Source organism: Pangasianodon hypophthalmus, chromosome 11 (assembly GCF_027358585.1).
Source record: "Pangasianodon hypophthalmus isolate fPanHyp1 chromosome 11, fPanHyp1.pri, whole genome shotgun sequence".
Taxonomy (NCBI): Eukaryota; Metazoa; Chordata; class Actinopteri; order Siluriformes; family Pangasiidae; genus Pangasianodon; species Pangasianodon hypophthalmus.
Window position 1 is genome coordinate 13785033 of NC_069720.1, and position 18423 is coordinate 13803455.

Consider the following 18423-nt stretch of genomic DNA (forward strand, 5'->3'; position numbering starts at 1 on the left):
GATTGCTTCCCAAGCAGTCTTCATGCATTTCATTTTGAGTTTTGGATCTTTATTTGCTTCTAAAGGCAAATCCGAGAACAAATGTGTTAACAGTGGTTAAGCTTTTGTACTAGAGGTCTAACTAAAAAAAGTGAGAGTCAACTCAGAATTTTATTCCAAAATAAACATTAAACGCTACTGAAGATCACATGTTAATAATAAAGATTAATATGCAAGTCATTCACGGTGGATTTTTCCTTTAAAATGTATGTTTACTGTACATAATTCTGCACCATTACTATGATACAAGCCTTTATTTTTGCTATCACCATCTTTTTAAACCCATATGTGTGGCGTTAAACTTTATCCCTCACATACATCCAGATAAGCCTAAGCCCCAGGCTCTTCACTCCTAAAGTTATTATCCTTCACAATATGCTCGGTCTAGCTGTAAATTCAGCTGCTGCATTCATTCTCTCCACCAAAAATGTGTTCTTATAGCTTTTTACATCCAAAACACCCCTTCACACACACACACACACACACACACAAACTTCTGCTTCTAACTACATCTGTCAGCTCTTTGGCATGGATGTCTAAGACCTCCACCGTACCATATGGCAGCATGTATCAGGCTCTCCATGTCTGTAAAACCACACTGATGGACTCAGACATGGGGAAATGCCCTGTGTTTGTGATGAGCATGTCAATCTGCGAGGCATGGCAGACCTCTGTGACATCCTCAGCAAGAACATTTACTGACTTTATAGCCAAGTGGCAGTAAAGGTAATAACAGGTTGGGTATAGATGATAAGTAATCCGACTTCATGATCACTGGAGGAGGAGACATAATTACAGAGATGACAGCTCAGCTATTCAGGTAAAGGCATGTTATGAGCATGAAATGCTTTGAATGCAGTATCAGTTCTGCAGACCCCCGTGCTCTTTTCATAGGGCTTGATAGTTGTTTTTCCTTCCATTTAATGAATCTCTTGTATGCTGTGCTTTGTATAAGTATTCATGTCCCTTTGAACTTTTCAACATTTTGTAGTGTTACAACCTGGAACTGAAATAGACTTAATTGTGATTATATGTAATTAATTTAATTTACATTATTAGCAAAATTATCTAAAACTAAAAGAAGCCCAGAACATAGCCCTGGAAAAGTATCAATTGTATCAATTTCCCACATAATGCCATTAAATCCATTGTTAATTTTATTTTTAAGAATATAGCACAGCAGCGACTGACTGGTTAGAGGAGGCCATCCAAAAAAAAAAAAAAAAAAGTCCGGTAAAGAGGGAATTAGTCTGAGAAGAAACAAAGAGGCCAAGGATAACTCTCTTCATGACTCTACCACCACCATGCTTTACTGTGCCAATGGTGTACTCAGCGTGATATTTACTTGAAGTATAAAAGCACAAGAAAGAATTGCTTAGCACATCACAAATATTTCATCATTGTTTCATCAAGTATTTCACCATTATTTAAATCATGATGGTTGTAACATTGTAGAGGCAGTTATCTTGGATAACCAGAATTTTTTGCCGCAGCATAGGAAAAACTGGGAAGCAGGAAACAATGTAGATGATAATTTAATTCCAATTTGAATATAAAATTTATAATACAGACTACCCATGCTATTTTAAAGAAGTATTAACTAAACAATGAGATCCATTAGCGGAATGATGTCCTTTTAAGCAAGTATATGGACATTTGGAAGTGTATTTGCAGAAAAGATGGTAGCGTTAGCTACATTAGCAAAGCTAAAGGAGCAAATGTTGGACACCAAACACGTCCTGGCTAATCAAGGCCATTTGGTGTAAGCAGAAAATTGTGTAAATTTCGTATTTCACTAAAACAGGTAGTCTTCTGCTTCGTTTAAGTCCTTTTGGATAAAGGCATCAGTCAAATGAATGAATGTAAATAACATAAAATCAGTTCATACAAACAGAACAATGTGCATTTTGCTTTGTGAACTTTTTAGAAATTGGCTAGAAATTGGAAACCTCCTCACTGCTTGGACAGAAACATACCTAATTATGTGTGATTAGTAAAATGTGCTGAGTATGGAAATATAAAATACAGGAAGCGTGTCCATTTTAGACTGTTATCTGCTGCTCTTACCTCTCTGTAGTTTTCAAAGGCTCTGTAGCTTCATTCTTCAGCTCTTCTCTTTAGCGTCTCTTTTTCTTATTTCTTCCCCGAGTTGCCTGCACCTTGAGAAGAGCAGAGAATGAAAGAGAAATGAATGAAAAGGATTGCCAAATGATGCCCAGTTCTCTAGAGTGAAACTTCAGCATGATGAATGCGCGCTAGAGTGACCAAGTGCTCTGATTACAGGAGAAGACAAGAGCAAATCTGCGTTAAACTCTACACCATTTTTCAAAATGTTGCAATCATATCTCCTTTACATCCAGGGTTCTTAAACGTTTTGTAGCCGGCGAGTACCTTTGCTTTAATTTCCATGAACCTTCTCAGCCCAGATTTATTTCACAGAGATTATTTACATTAATGAACTTATTTAAGTGTGTAATAATTTTATTGAAGCTATAGAGCTTTCTGTTCCAGAACACACTAGATCCAAGGTAACATAATTTATAGCCTACCTGTTTTTGATTTATTGAGGTTTGATTTATCCCTCATTCAGCCAATGACTGTACTTTCTATATTAACTGAATTGATTCAATTTAGCATCCATTCATTTCAAGTTCCATTTAGAAAAAAACCATCCCAATTTGTCAATTCAAACTTCTCATAAGCTAAGCTGACATTAAGTGTCACTAATCTGATGACATAAATCAGCTATATTTAAATTATATTTAAAGTTGGCCTGTTTTCTTTGCTAACACCAGGTTAGACTAGCATTGATTCCAGTAGCTAACATGAATTGGCTAGGCAGCATATCAAATATTGAATATTTACATGATATTTTACTACTGACATTAGCAAACTACGTAGTGTCATTCATGCATATGACCAACGAGTTTACACAGATTGAATGATGCTTTCATGGTAAATGGAGCAGTTGCTTTAAAACAAACAAACAAGTAAAATCAGTTTTAGATAAGTAATAAAAGTTGCTTTTTTAAATAATTGAGAATGTAAAAGTAGCAACTATTTAACTTTCAGTATTTTTGCCACCGCTGCTCCATCACTGTAACAAAATAATAATAAAAAAATCATACTCTCCCTGGCTATGCTTCACTGACCCCACTTTGAGAACCATGTCTCGCTTGAACAAGAAGTGAAGAAAAGTCATGAATGTGTGTTGTTTTTCAAAACCAAAGAGATCAGCTACTGAATGTTAGCATTGTGAAGTAAGGAAATATCATGTTTGCTCTCCTATCTTGATGTTTTGCACACCAGAGAGAGTCATTCCCTCATCAAACCCATCCCTGTCTCTTTCTTTCTTTCATCCCAAGAACCTCTTGTAGCACGGTTTCCACGACAACCAGCCCGGACACGATTCCTCTTCCTGGCAGGGTGCTCTAATTCGAGCTCAGCCAATCATAACAGTTAACGGCTGAGAGCAATCCCAGAGGGATGTGGGGCTGCTCTGTGTCCTCTCTGCCAAGTGGCTTGTCCTGGGAATACGTCTAATGTACGGCAATTTACTCAAAACACACACACGCAGACACACACACGCCACCGTTCCTGTCCATCACATTCTATATCGGTGCTAATTCTAACCTTGCTAGTTGACGTTTTGTTCTATGTTTAAGCAGTTCTATGAGTCATGCCAAGGCTTTATTACGTAACATGGGACTCACAGGACAGTATTATGCTAATGCTAACACAAGTCCCAGGTTAGCAAATGCGTCTATCTATCAACACAATATTATACATCATGGGTGAAGTTTGAGTCTTGCACAATGAGTTAATGCAAGTAAAGATTAAAGTAAAGCAAGTAAAGATTTGGTGATCAGATGGTTACATAGCTAATATATTAATGCTAACATCAAGGTAGAATGCAGTTAGAAAGCTATCAATAGCTGCACCTTGGATTATATAACACGGGTGGAGCATTGAATCCTGTTCCCCTCTCAACACCCAAGTAAAAGACCAATCGCGTTTGTTTTCTCACGGCTTCAAACATGTTGGAGTGGAAAGCAGGCACTGTAGCGACAGATGGCAAAGCATCATGGGGTATGGTAAATTGGGAGATGGTGGATCTGTGATGAACCGGTACTCCAAAAGCCATGCTACTATGAACAGCCACTCTTGGGAAATTAGAGAAGAAAAACGGTGTTGTCTCACCAAAGTGGCTTCTGAATATTGGACTAAATTATGATTTATTCTGCTTTTTGATTTAATGCCCCAAATCTTCTAATTGTCTACAATTATGAATTGCAAACCATCCATATGGCACACACTTCATTCTCAGTGCTACATAATTAAAAGTACCACAGAACATGTCATTATAATCTATTACAAATACTCTGTGCTGAGTAATGAATTGTTTAGTATTTTTTTATGCTAACACTACAAAATTACAAAAAATTACCTATAATTAGAAGAAACACTTAATTATCCAAAGAACTCTTTTTTAAATCTCACACCTGGTTCAAACTACAAACTGTATATAATCCTGATATCTTAAACATAAGAGACACCAGATATATGACAGATTTCACAGATTTATGTCATGAAATATCCTTCAGCTATCAAATTCCCCACATTACAAGATTTACCCAGAGTAAAACACCAGGCTATGCCAGATAGTTGTCACTGCAGAACCAACAGTCCAGGGGATGGAGCTGCATCTGATCCAACTCCACTTCTAATCCTAACCCCTAATCCCTTAACCCTAACCTGAAACAACACATTAAACACACGCAGTAGTGTGCAAAGGTCTTAGGCCCATGCAAAGAAATGCTGTAGAGCAAAGATACCTTCAAAAATAATGAAATTAAATGTTTCTACATTTAAATACTATATTAAATACATATTAAATACTATAAAGTGCAGTAAACAGTAATAAATGAAACAGAGCCAATATTTAGTGTGACGACCCTTTGCTTTAAAAAAAAAAAAATAGTAGTCTCAGGTACAATGTGTGCAGTTTTATAAGGAAATGAGCTGTAAGTGTTACTGAGCATCTTGCAGAAGCAGCCACAGTTCTTCTGAAGACTTTGACTGTCACACATTCTTCTTATTTTTGCAGTAAAACCCAGCAGCCTTCATTATGTTTTTTGTCTGAGAAGTGGTCTGTTATGTAATATGCTGCTTTCTTTACTGACATACAAACATTTTTCTGTAACATTTAATTTTGTGCTGGAAAGCTAATGTTTGGAAATCTAAAATGTTTTTGTACTGAATCAATAATGTAGAAGTCATAAAATAATAATCTACAAAGTTTGTACAAAAAATAGTGTGCATAAGACTGTGATATGACCAATAAGCAGTGAGAGCTGTGCTGAACTGTTGCTTGTCATATTTGTTTTGTTTATTAGAAATCTTGAGAGATCCCAGGTTCAGAGAATTGAGATCATTGATTCATGTGTATAGTCCAAGTACTCCTCGCTGCAGTCCAGGGGATGAGTGTATTTCTACACAATATTAGGCATGTGCTTTCAATGTTATGACTGATCAGTGTATAGTGTATGATGAACACTACACATAATCTAAGGCTAAGTAAAAAATGGATAAAAAAATATGTTGCTTATATCAAATGCTGAGCTAACTGTACTCTGGTTATTAACTTCAAGAGACAGAAAAAGAGAGGCTGATGAGGAAATAGCTGCTATACATATCGTAAGTGATAACAGGAAACAACTTGTTTCATGGACCTTCTGCAACATTAAATATATCTCTAAATGGGTACGAAAAGTAATTATAATGGCAAATAAATACGACATGAATCAGTGTTCAATAAATAATAGATAATTTATTATTAATAACATTCACATTAAACAAGTGGTCATGTTAATAATATTCATAATAATTTTTCCACCATGCAATGTAGTTTGGTAACAGTAAGCTTTAGTTGCTAAGCAACATAAAAGGCAAAGATTAGGACATTCAATGGACAGAACTATGACTTACCACTGGTACATTAATTCAATTAATGTGATGAGGTTGCAGGGGTAATTTAACAGTTGTAAAGCATTTCCCCTCTCGCTGTCTGATTTAGCTGCCATATGACTATGATTTATAAAAAAAAAAAAAACAATTAAAATACTCTCCATAGTAACAGTGTAGGAGGAGCAATTTATCCTGATATGTTCTTATATGGCACACTCTTCATCGTCCTTTTTTTGGGACATAAAAGTGATACTACAACATGACCACTCATTTGGCCTGCACCAACATCCATTTCACACAGAGACACTAGTAAATGGGTTAGAATATAAAAACGGATTTGAAAACAAATCCTTCATAAAGGCGTGACGGTGACACTGCAGGCGAGGATATGAGTCAGAAGCCAAGGCTTTGGGAAACATATGAAAGGCATGAACGGTTTGTTATCACGCCGGATGCACGATGCTCAGTAATGGCCAGGTTTCACATATGGAATTACGTTAAGCTAATTTCTAGCAACACTTTGTAGTGCAGGCTTACTGGCAGTAACAGCACTACAGATTTCACACAGCAATTTACCAGAAGATGATAGTGGGCGTCGACTTGGAGAACAAATGCCAAGTACCAAGAATGTACACAGTGCAGCAATGTTAAACCACAGGGAAGCGATCATCCACATGCTCTAATAGAGACAGACGTGGAGCCACAGTCCAGTTGTCTAGCACACGCAGCTAATACACTCTACTGATTCATTGTTCTCCTGAGCCGTCGCTTCCCAAAATGCAACAATCAGCTTGAAAATTTCTCTTCAGCTCCAGCCACTCAGACTCAGAGTTGCATTAGCGACAATGTTTGGTGCAGATAAGTGCAAAAGCACTCATTATTTAAGCAGCAGCTCTCCGGAAAGGCTGAATAATAATCACCACAATGGATCAGGGTCAAGATGAAACTGGAGGGCCTACAATAAAAGGGAACTGAAAAAGCTGAATGATTGAAATGAATAATTTGAAGATATTAAATACACCATTAAGATATTAAATATACCACACTGACAACAGCCAAGACAGAACTAGAGTAACTCTTTAGTTACACTGCATTTTATTCATTCTGCAGATAGTTTTTAATCCAAATGGTACACAGTCCAATCCATGGCTCTTGCTTAAAGCCCAAAAGGTTGCAACCAACAAGGAGCCAAACCTGGTTCAAGGAACCAGGGAACCTAATGCAGTTTTTGAGGCATGGTGTAAAAACAATATCATTGTGGTAGGGTTAGGAAATATAATGATTTATACCACAGCACTGTTGAATTCTTGATTCTGATTGGTCAGATGGTGTTACATAATTTTATGTAACAGCAGCCCTGACTGTCAGAGGTTTATATTAATGTACTCATTCTAATACGTTTTGGTTTCTATAGCAACAACATACACAGGGACTTTTGATGTGGTGAAGTTTTCTGTAAGGACATATTTTAAATTTATATAAGGAGTCTCCAGTGTCAGCATTTTGTAACAGTCAGAGGTAAAGCTGTAATATTTGTTTTACAGTTTCTGACATGAAAAACAGGACAGAAGAGTGTACGCTGTGTGTTAAGAGAGAAAAAAAGAGAGGCTAGTAAAAGAATGACTATATAGCTGCTATAACGTAAGTGATAACATGAACTAACTTGGATAAAATGGATAAAAATTATGATGTATCATTCTTAATAAAAAGTTGTTAATGTTGGCAAATTGCTGTGGTGTAAGAGGAATACAACACTACGTGCTGTTCTACCACATCACACCACCAAGTCGTTGATTATTTTCCTAAAACAGCACATTCCCAAGTGTTTTATTACTTAACTAATCACAAGGAAATCATGCTTTAATCTCAATACAGAGTTGGTTCCATTGATTTTAAAAAACACTTACACTTTATCATGATTTTATGGCAGGCATGTGAATAAGAAGAGTAGACTTCTTATAGTTATTGTTAAATCCCAGGATTGGAACTCACAATAACCTTCTGGTTATTAACACAGGTGCGTAACCACATAGCTGATTTACCTTATTGTAAATTATGCCACGTCAGTCCTATAATGTAGAGATACATATCTGGACAGGGAATAAAAACAAAAACAAAACAAAAGAAAACAAAAAAACATCTACAAGCTCAGCTTTTTTGCCCAGTGTCCTTCAGTGACTCTGTAACAGCACAGTAGCACGCAGCCACAGATGTGTTCAGGCTAACGGACTGGGCCTGGTGGATTAATTATGATAAATCATTCACATACACACATAGACATTCGATTATAGCTCCCTCTTACAGCCAAGCTTGCCTTTCATTCTTTTTGTTGCTCTGAAGAGCTTTTCCAGTGGCTTTTTGTGTTGCACACACACACAGATCATACAGCGAACTCAACGGTATCACTATTACACTTTTTCCTTTTTACGCACGGCTCTAAATCTGTAAAATGGCCTCCAGAGATATTAAGCACGCTGGAAATCAGCCGTAGTAGCTTTTTCAATTTGCCAAATATGTATGAGAAATTAGTTAGTGGTGCATATAATCATGTATAATCACTGTTTATCCACTCGTATGAGGAGTGGAACTGATATCACCACAGGTTGGGGTTGGAAAAAAAAAAATTTTTAAATCTAAATATCTGCTTTGAAAGGATTTGGACTTTGACCTCCAGGGGAAGGTCTCGGATTGCAAAGCTTGGATCATCCTCTTTAATCCACACTCATTAAGGATGAACTGCATGATAAAGCACTAGCAAAGTCCAGTAGCCAGAAAAAAATCCCCACCGCGGATAAGTGGCGGCTTTGATAGCAAATTTAATAAATTACTGCTGATCAGCGCTTAGACACAGGCATTAATATGTAATGATGATTACATTGGTGATGTGTGTTCGGGGAAAAAAGTGCTTGAAGAGTTAATTAAGGGCAGTGGGAGGCTTTTACTGAAATGAAAATCCGGAGGGGTTTAATATTTTTGCAGAAGTGGAACACAAACAATGTCCAAAAATGAAATTTACACACTTCTCCATCAGTCAAGACATGTTTGATTTCAAACATGTTTGCTTCTTTAGCAGTGGTGGATTAAACTAATCAGTCACTACATTTTAAGTTTAGCCACAACACACACACACACACACACACACATCTTTTTTCCTCTTTTTTTCTTTTTTCTCACTTTTTCGTTTCTGCACCCCACTGCTCTATCTCCTTTCAGACATTTTCTTGTTGGCTGCATATGCACTTTTAACTGTTATTGTCTATTCATTATGTATCAATGTTGTCTTCCATTGGACCACACCATTGCTTTTGAATTTATAGAAATGCAGTTATTTTAAAATTCCATACATCCAATTTTGTCCAATGGCATGCGTGTTTGTGTGTGTGGGCAAATATCCCCGCAAAGATAGGAATATGTGACTGTTTTGACCTTGTGTGGACATTTGGCTTTTCCTCATGAGACAAAGTTTTTCTTCCAAAAAGTACAGCTTTTATTTAAAAATAAAGCTTGAATGGTAGCAGCAGAGATGGTTGGTTCTGGTGAGTGTAAGTACCTAGTACAGTTAGCCTGCTTTGCAGATCTGCCAATGAAGCTAGTATGAACGCAAGTATGTAACATATAAATCAAACACACTGATTAGTGCATTATTTAATCTGTGTTTTACTAGTTAGTTTTAGAAACTACATATAGCTTTTACCATTTCTCATCAGAACTAAAAAAACCTGGACAAGCACTCCCACGAGCGACTTGTAGCTTGCTAGAGTGAACATAGGGTTCTAGTTAGAACATTTCCTTAACCTATTCCTTCCATTTAGAGCCAATGCATTGAAATTGCTTGAAATGTCATGAATGTTCTTCTTGCTCAGTTTTGAACAACTTCAATAAAAATATCCACATTCAAACCTTCTTCTACATCCCACAGAACGCTATTCAAGTAAACTGTTTTGCTCTGATTGCTCTGTTCGCCCGCTGAGGCTCATGGCGTGACCTTCAGTTACGTCGAGACAGGCGAGACCTCCCACATCCGCTTCTCCTCCTCAGCTGAAACAAAAATAACTCTCACTCTCCCCGCAGAGAGGACGTCTTAAATAAATTACCGCTACGCTATCCTCCAATGATGTGATCTTTGTTCCTGAGCAAATTAAAAATTTAAACCCATTTAGCAAGGTGCACAGAGTAACTCGAAACAGTGCCGTCGACAGCCATGATAATCCGCAGAACCTTGACTTTGGCTCTTTGCAGGCGTCCTCTGAAACTGGAAGTAAGAGAGCAAATGGCATATAATCTAATTATGCTCATATATTTTTAAACTGATTATGATGTCTGAACTGGGGTTTGCAGAAATTGTATTGAAATGACATAAATAGTCAGTTAATGGTATTTCATTTCATTTTAGGTTAAATTATTCAATCTATTCTGTAAATTTATTTTATACAAGATGTAGTTTCAGAAGGTGTTGATTAATATTCTTTAAAAGCAGCTCAAAGCAGACAATAGTGCAAAAACAGGTTTATATTAATGCGCATTCTAACACGTTATCATTTCTATATTAACAACCTACACAGGAACTTGTGCGGTGGACATTGCACATAAATTGATTTAAAAAAATGTGTAATCATTGATATGGTGACGTTTTCTGTGAGGAGATGTTTATTTAACATGGAGGGAGTCTCCAGTGTCAGCACTAAAGTGAGAGGTAAAGCTGTAACTTTTAGTTTTCTGACACAAGAAAGTCTTCAGGACAGAGGAGTTAATGCTTTGTGGTTTCTCAGTAACATGACAATCTGCGTCTTATTAACTTACAGGGAGAGGAAAAAAAGAGAGTCTGCTGATGGAACGACTATTTATAGCTGCTACAACATAAGTGATAATGGGAATTATCTTGTTTTTGAAGACTATGTAAAACTGTAAATGGATAAAAATATGATGTGCCATTTATTAATAAAAGGGTGAGTCAAACAAAAACCTTTTTTTGCATTGTTTATTACAGCAATGTCTACATAATCTCCATTTTGTTCAATGCAAATTTTGCAGTGCTTAACGAGTGTCTGGATTTCATAATTACTTGTACTGTCACTTTCTACTATATACTATAACATTAGTGTTACACGCACACCATCGATGGAAGCTTTTATCCAAGTGTAGTTCCTCATTTAGCAAGAAAAAAACCTGTAAAAATGAAACACAGAGATCTCAAAATTAGAATGAATGTGCAGCGTACAATGAGGATATGCCAAGAGCCAGAATATAGTCTCAGTTAGTGAGACAACAAAGTGAAGCAAGACACAGACACAGAAATGAGGAATTCATCTCATATGACAGTAAGAGTGCAATGCTTCAGGGATACATGTTGGTACGTGTATCATTTGTGTCATACACCTGATATGAGTGACAAAAGAAGCACCTGTAATGAATTTGAGATAGTTTTACGGGTATGAACCAGCTATTATTATGCTTTTTGGATCCCTTTCTTCTTCAAGCTTCTATCACAGAAAACTAATTAGAGAAGAGAAAAAAAACTCATTATAAAATACATCTTTCCTGGATAATGCGTTCTTCTCAGTAAATAGTTACCTGAATAAATGAGATTCAGCGGGAACGATATGACGAATCTTTTGTCCTCTGACCTTTGTTAATTAATCCATTATTCCAGATTCCATTATTTCCTCCCCAAAAATAGCATCTAATCTCAACCTGTAGGTATGATACAGCAGTGCAGGGCCATGGACAGGCTCTTCCCTGTCCTGCTAATGTAAAAGCCTCTCTATGATCCATCAGCCTTGACCTTGATGGTGGGCCCGATAACTAAAAGTGGCCGGGTTGAGATACAGCCGCTGTGTAGGGCGTCAGCTCGCGATGCTATCTCTCAGACAGTGACAGCTCGTTCTCATCATTCTCAGAAAGAAAGGATGAAACAGAGACAAATTAAGAGAAGGGGAGAGACAGAGAGAGACGGAGGTCCTCCAGTGGCCAGGGTGAGCAGGAGGTGCTTCTGTTCTCTTGGCTTGCTGGATTAAACTAATCAAAACATGAATCAGACTGACAGCCCCCAAGGCAACCTTGATGGCCCCTTTACCTCCTCCAAGGGGATAATGAGGACCAGGAGGCTTGCAGACGTGTTTCCCACACCCTTACTTACCCCACTGATCACAGAAAGGGCTAACGGTGGACACTTCTGCTTCTTCAGACAGCCAATCAAGCCCACATATCTCTATCTTTTTTTTTTTAAAATTTTTATAGCAGGTTTAGCAGTCACATTGGGGTAACAGAGTACCTGTGGTAGAGGGGTATTCTCTCCTGTTACCTATGAAGAAACTGTTCTATTTAATAAATGTGAGAAAATCAGAAAACTCAAAATTATACCAATACTGTAGATAGCTGGGAAATAATTGTAACCTGCAACAAACTTAAGCCAGGAACTTATACCAACATAGCAATCTGGACAACAAAAATAACTGGTGAAAAAATAACTGTAAAAGCAGGGTACAAACGTATTGTTTCTCCTGAAAAAAAAAAAAAAAATCCTGAAATGTAAATTTTCCATCCCAGGAAACCGAGACTAATTATCTGGGAGGGTTGGCCACCCTACGCTCATGTTAGCTATATGCAAAAATTGTGTCACACCACAGCAATAAAGCAAGTTTGGAGTTTTACAAAACCTGGAAGAAAACATTTACCTTCTTGTTTGTCGTTAAGATGCTAAGCCCTTTAGACTAACCACAATTGCTAACTCTCCAAACTTCTCTCGCCCCTATTATTCTTGTCCCGCAAATTAGCATTTCCTTAAACAAGGATCAAATCTGTAAGCACAAGAGGAACAAATGCAGTGTTTTCAGCCCCTCAGATCACATTGTGAAAACAGAATGAAAGCTCAGGAGACCAGGAAAGATAGGGGTGTAATCTGGATGGAGTAAACAAATTAAAAAAAAAAAAAACATGCACAGGAATTACTTCTCCAACTCAGACAGATGGAGAAGTAATTCCTGTGCCACAGCGTTGCAGCCCCTCGCGCCGGTAAATCCAGTTATCATAGCTCAACATATCAGTTAGGTAATTTGGGGTGAGGCAGAGACGGAGCTTTTTTCATGCACAGCCTCACTATGAACTGTCATCCGAACACACACTCTCCTACATTGATTGAAATGGAGACCTTAGCGCACAATGGCTAACTTCAGCTCAGCTTTCTCATTCATTCACATATTGATTAGCATGGCTTTACTCTGCTAGGCTCTTGAAACCCTCTTTCAATTACTTATTACTCAAAAAAGTGGACACAAAACCACAACACACTCACTGCTGTTTACTTTTTCATTGGCCTTTATGGAGTGATCATTAGTTCTGATAGCGCTCTCTCAGGGACGTTCATCATGTGCATGAATAAACACTAACTAAAGAGCAAGCAGATTATCTGATCTCCCAAAAGCCCTCCAGTGTCAAATCGATCCTGAAAGATTTTCTCCTTGATAAAAATGAAAACATGCTGACATAATGTGGCTAGATTTTCTTTATATTCCCTCTATTACTAACCACTGTTATTCCATTTTCACCTATAGCATTGGAAGATTGAGTCAGTGAAGCCACTGTATTGTATTGTAATCTATAAATTTTAGAGTATCTAAGAAGGAAATGAGCAGTTTGGGAAGTAGAATAAAGTTAAACCAGCATGTGTCATTAAAATAAAGTACTAGTGATAAGAGATATGAATAAATATAATGTATATCCGTCTATGATTCTTGTGTTCACGTACCTGGTCTTATTGTGCACAACTCATTCATATTAATCACTTGATTAAACTAAAAAAACAAACAAAATGAAATGTGTTTTTCCCATAGTTGTTGTCAAAATGACATTTGTTAATGACATTTACCCTCCTCTAAATGTTTTCAGTTTTTTTTTTTTTTTTACTGTTACCATGCAGGTCTGGGTGAAAAACAAGATCTGACCCCACCTCTGAATAAACATCAAGCAAAAAAAAAAAAAAAAAAAATGTCTGTAACAACAATCTGAAATCAATACCACCAACAGCCCTCCAGCCCACCCTGCTGTGCAATATTCATCAATATATATCAGTGAATCAGTTTATGGAATTTTCTATCCAAATTGAACACACGTGTTAACCTTTATGCACTTCTGATGAAGAACTTTTGTCTATTTCTCTGGAAACTTCATGTGATTTTGCTACATCTACTATTATTACTGAAGTACACTGAAGTATTAGTATAGTATGTCATGTTTCACCTTCTTTTCTCTTTCTTCTCTCACCACTCTTGTGTGAAAATCCTGAGCCTGTTTCACTGTCACGTTGCATAGGGGAAAAAAGGCATTATAAATTCCATTTCATGTTGTCATTAATGATATTTAATGACTGTATCTTTGGTAACTATAATATTAAGTAACTGTCAGAAAATGCTTAGCTAAAAGATACATGTACAGCTAGTCATAAACCACACAACCGACCACCTGGCTGCACCAGACAAAACAAAAGTGAAAAAGAAAGAAAAGAAGGCCAGTCACTGTGGTGAGAAATATAAACACAAAGACAAGGCTCAGCAAGGTGCACAGTGACATTAGCAAGATTCCTCAAAGACTAACATTTATAAAAGAAATAAAACACCAACACCAGCATTTCTCTTCAAACAAGAACATTCTTGGTATTAACCACCAACAGCTTTACCACCAAAACCCAGCATTATTACAAACACAAATATTCAAACACGAATATTCTTCTTCAAAAACTAACAATGTTCATCACATGCCAAAATTTTTCATCAGACACCAACATCCTTACCATCAAACACCAACAATTTCCATCAAACTCCAACATTCTTACCATCAAACACCAACAATTTCCATCAAACTCCAACATTCTTACCATCAAACACCAACAATTTCCATCAAACTCCAACATTCTTACCATCAAACACCAACAATTTCCACCAAACACCAACATTGTTACCATCAGACACCAACAGTTTCCATCAAACACCAGCGTTCTTACCTTCAATCACCGTTTTTAACACCAACGTTCTTACCGTTAGACACAAATATTCTTCATCAAACCCCAACAGTTTCCATCAAATACCAACAGTCTTACCACCAAACATGACTATTTTTCTTCAAACACCAACATTCTCACCATCAGACAGCAACATTGTTCATTAAATACTAGCATTCTTCAACAAACACCAAAATTCTTTAGCGTTGACACTGGAGATTCCTTCATAAATGTTAAATCAACACCTCCTTACAGAAAACTTCACCATATCAACAGTTATACATTTTCCTTTGCTAAATAATGACGCTTTATTGGTATTAGATTATGTAGATCGTCCATCATACATGTCCCTATGAATAAGCCGTTAGTATTCAGAAAAGAAAGGCATTCTTCATCTTAGGGAAATGTACATTTCATTCTCCTTTATACTGTTCTTAAAATAGTGCTTTATAGAAAATACAAAGAATCCAATGCTTTCCTAAAAGTACAAAAATTCCTGAGAATCATAGTTAATTAAGTGTTTCTTCCTCGCTACACATCGCTAAAGATGTGCATCACTCGTCCATCGATCTCAATAGAGATATAAACCTGAAAGAGCGCAGAGTAAAAGTGCTTTCAAAGATGAGCAGAAAGGCAGCGGCCATTACCATAAGTGGGATGCAACTCATCTAAATTCAATTTCCAGCATTTCAAACAAGCAACGTGTAAAACGAAGGCATTTATGTGAATTGATCTTCTCTCTGTATATCTTGTCCAGTCATACTTATTTGTACTCCTCAGTAGCGGTAATCACTCCTACTTGGCTTCTCTCTCACCTCCTGTCAAAAGTAGAAATATATGGCACTTATCTCCACAACATTGACAACCTGCTAAAATATATAGCACTGCTATAGGATTCCTGCTCATCCATCACTGTATTTCCATCCTATTTGTCACTCATATGAATTCACACATGCCATCTATAACAATTTAACAAATGCTGCCACACATGTTTGTCAGTAGTTGATACACCTCTCTATGTGATGTTAGAACACACTAGAGGATATAAAGTCAACACAAAGGAGTGCATTATGCACCAAATGTGACACTTTGAAGGTATGGCAGACCTTGGGTGACTAGGCCACATGCTGAATTAATCCAAGATGGAGTGTTATGACCAGCTTTTGCCCCGCTGAAACCAAGTCACCCACCATTGTTCTGACGGTTTACTTCTCTTTGGTTTCAGAAAACCCTCTTGGAAAAATTGGATTACACAGCAGCTGACTGTTAGCAAAGCTTAAGGTGCACAAATTAATTTACCAGGAAGCTCAGATTGGACCACATACCCTCATCCTTGCACACTAGAATTGATCACATAACACTTATTTAGCTTATGTAGTATGTAGACACCCAAAGCCTGCCTTCTTTCCAACTAGCACAGATAATCTGGAAAGTTTCCTGACCTGGTAGGCATGATAAGATTGACACTTTTTTCATTGTTATCACAAATATTCATTCATTCATTCATTTCCTTCCTCTGTTCCTGTTGGGGGGTTACAGTGGCATGCTGAGAAGGTCACACCATACTACAAACCACCTCATCCAGCTACTTCCGATTCAAATGAGCAACAGCTTTACTCTGTCTGAGACTCGCCCTGATTGTCAAGCTCTTCAATCTATCACAGATGGTAAGCTCAGCAACCCGGCAGAAGAACCTCTTTTCCACTGTCTGCACATATTACTGCTACATGTGAACACATTACTGTTACTACATGTACTGTAGTATTGTTTTGCACAAGTCAATATTGCACATGTTACTATACTATTGTTTTGCACAAGTCAATATTGCACACTTACACATACAGATGTACATAGTCTATATTTCTATATACATAATCTATATTTCTACTTCTGCAACATAGCTATACTTTATTATGTTTGTTAGTATGTATGTGTATGTCTGTTTTTATTTTTTACATAGTTTGCATTTGTCTTGGCATTCAATGTGGACAGCAAAGAAAGAATTTCATTCTACAGGGAAACTTGGTTTTCCTCACTGTGCACATGACAATAAACGCTTTGAATCTTGAATCTTGAATCTTATTCTTTTGGTCACTACCTACAGCTCATGAACATGGTCGAAGACAAGGATGTTGACTGACAGGTAAAGAGAGCGCTTCCACAAACCACAAACTGAGCACCTGCTTGACCACCACAGACCTGTACAGTGACTGTAACACTGCTGTGGCTAACCCAATTTGTTTGTCAGTTTGACTTTTGCAATCCAAATATCAATGAAGCTTGCAATATGCAAATGAATATTCTAACATATCAGAATTATTTATTGTCGTCCAACCAACCTTAGAGGCTCCAGATTTGTTTTTGTGACTGTTCTGATAAATCTTGGTGTTGGCAATATCCAAAAATAATGACTTTTGCTTAAATTAATTGATTAATTATCTTTAATCCATTACATCACATGTTCACCAGTTAAATACATATTGTGATCACAATGTGAAGCAATATAATCATTGGCATAATCATTTCAGCATCGGCATGATTACTTAAAAGTGATTTTTGGTTCTGACCTGACCTTAACAATTTTACAGATATGCATTCCTGGGGATCAGCACCAGGATCTTGTGTCTGAGTTTGCTGAAAGATGATGCAGGAACATAACCAAGCCTGCTAGCAATGCTACTGCAGAGGTATCCTCCCTAACAGAGGATAAGAGGATTAGCTGTCTATTATCAGCCCCAGGGGGGCATTAGCCTGTTTAAAAGGGCAGGACCTTCCGCTTTTGTTATGACACAGTAATGGAAGAGCACTGCTGTGGTGGCAGGGAGAGGCGGGGCCAAGGTCAAATGCCGAGTACATGTTGCTGTTTCTCCTCACAGAGCGGGCCTCTTGTTTTATTGACCCCTGTCAGCGGTCACTGGCATACAGACCTCTTCAGAGCTCCATATAGACAAAGAAGCAATATGGACCATTGTGAGATGGTTACCATTGGTAAATTACCAAGGTCCTTCAAGACATTTTCTTTCTTTTTTTTGTAATAATGTATTGATTTCAGAACAGCTTCAACTTTACTTTTATGTTTTACCCTTCATCTGAGTGACATTCACTTTTCTGCCCCATACTGCTTGGTGAATAATGCATCAAGTAAAGACAATTACAGATTCTGTGCTTAAGAGGCCCACTATAAGGACATTGCCATTTGTTCCCCTGCGCTGACATGGGAAGAGATGGAAGACACTGTTTAGACTCGGGCAATAAAAAGTTGTTACTGAGACTTTACAGGAGGGCAGACTTGCTTCTGACAATCACTGTCAGTCACAGTGAGATGGGATGAAGGGTAGAGGACAAGGACCCCTGGCAAGACTATGCAGCTGTGCTTTGGCAGGAAAACACAGGCCATTCACAGCTCTAGAAGAGTCAGGAAATTC

At 37.4% G+C, this 18423-nt stretch overlaps 1 protein-coding gene across 2 annotated transcripts in view; it reads right to left on the reverse strand.

The window, feature by feature from the left end:
- The window catches only part of ptprsa (protein tyrosine phosphatase receptor type Sa), a 236381-nt gene that overhangs the window by 192749 nt on the left and 25209 nt on the right, over nt 1-18423 (reverse strand). For both annotated transcript variants that reach the window (XM_053238028.1, XM_053238026.1), the window contains exon 2: nt 2107-2198. The gene's annotated coding sequence lies outside the window, so the exon portion shown is untranslated. The remainder of the gene's footprint in view (nt 1-2106; nt 2199-18423) is intronic.